General features: G+C 50.3%; 1 pseudogene; it reads right to left on the bottom strand.

Annotated features, from left to right (window-relative positions):
• Positions 1–245: 245 nt before the first annotated feature.
• LOC129684737 (actin, alpha sarcomeric/skeletal-like) lies at positions 246–1151 on the bottom strand (annotated as a pseudogene).
• Positions 1152–1643: the final 492 nt, after the last annotated feature.

Here is a 1643-nt window from a genome sequence, read left to right as displayed (position 1 = left end):
CAGGGTCCGCCTGGAGGCGGAAGCAGGAGCCATTTAGACATCCACATCTTGGTTTTGTTGTGGTTGTTGTTGTAAATCCTGGTCTGGTTTATTTACAAAGCAATAAATATTTGAAGCACAAACAAACTGCGCGTGTGTAAGCAAACTGTACAATGGCTGATGAGAGATGGGGGAGGGTGCTCAGAGGATTCCAAGAAGCACAATACGGTCATCCTGAATATAAGATAGGCTAAGAGCGAGGCGCCTCAGAAGCACTTGGGAAGCACAGTGGACAGGCCTGCCTCATCATGCTCTTGCTTGTTGATTCACATTTGTTGGAAGGTGGACAGAGAAGCCAGGGTGCAGCAGCCAGTGCAGACAGAGTGTGTCTGTTCAGGGGGAGCAATAATCTTACCTTCATGGTGCTGGGAGCCAGCACAGTGCTTTCCTTTTACATACAATCGGCAATACCAGGGCGCGTGGTGGGACCTCCAGGTAGGACATTGTTGGCATACTGGACCTTGCAGACATCGGTGTCACGCTTCATGCTGTTGTAAGTAGTTCCACGAATGCCAGCAGATTCCATGCCAATGACAGAGGGCTGGAAGAGAGTCTCTGGACAGCAGAAACCTCGTTGCTAATAGTGATAGCCTGGCCATCAGGCAGTTCATAGCTCTTTTCCAGAGAGGAGGAAGAGGCAGCTGTGGCCATCTCAGCCTCAAAATCCAGGGCGACTTAACACAGTTTTTCTATAATGTCACGGACAATTTCACATTCAGCAGTGGTGACAAAGGAGTACCCCCGTGCTCAGTGAGGACCTCCATGAGGTATCAGTGAGATCCCGACCAGCTAGATCCAGATGCCCTCATAGATTGGGACATTTTGACTTACACCATCTTCAGAATCCAGAATAATGCCTATGGTTCTTCTAGAAGCATACAAGGACAACACAGAGTCATCTTCTCACAGTTGGCCTTGGGGTTCAGTGGGGCTTTGGTGAGCAGGGTTGGGTGCTCCTCAGGGGCTGCACGGAGCTTTTGTTGAATGTATGATGCCAGATCTTCTCCATGTCAGCCAAGTTGGTCATAATGCCATGTTCAATGGGGGTACTTAAGAGTCAGGATACCTCACTTGCTCTGGGCTTCATCACCTAAAGAACTACATAGGGTCACCTAGTGGCATGGGTGACCATGATGGAAGAGAACACAACTCTGGGACCAGTGTAGCCGGCCTTCACTAGCCCAAAGCCATTGTCACACACCAAAGCGTGGTCTCCTCATTGTCACATCCCACAGCTTCTGTGGGATCTATAGGTGTGCTAGGGGTGGCTGGGTTCAGCTGAGCTGGCCTGGCAGCAGGCAGACACTGGGTGTCAGTTGCCTGAAGCACAGCTTTATAGTATGCTGATGGATGGGGTCAGTTAGAGCAGACTCAGGTAGGGACGGGGGTCCTTGATCTACCACCCCACCTTATTTGGTTGCCTTAGCATCATCTAGGACTACTGAGGCCATTCTTGGAACCAAGGGCAAAGGAGAGGATCAGGCAGGGGGCTCCCAGACCATGTAAGGAAGGGGAGCCCAAATCTTCTCATTCCTCTTGTTCTTGTTCTTGTTGTTGTTGTTCTTGCTCTCCCCTCTCTCCCTGCTTCTTGGCTGCTATAAGAA

The sequence above is a fragment of the Psammomys obesus genome, unplaced genomic scaffold (assembly GCF_907164565.1).
Source record: "Psammomys obesus unplaced genomic scaffold, mPsaObe1.curated_primary_1811, whole genome shotgun sequence".
NCBI lineage: Eukaryota > Metazoa > Chordata > Mammalia > Rodentia > Muridae > Psammomys > Psammomys obesus.
Note: the sequence above shows the minus strand (reverse complement) of the source record. Positions and strands in the feature narration are given on the sequence as shown.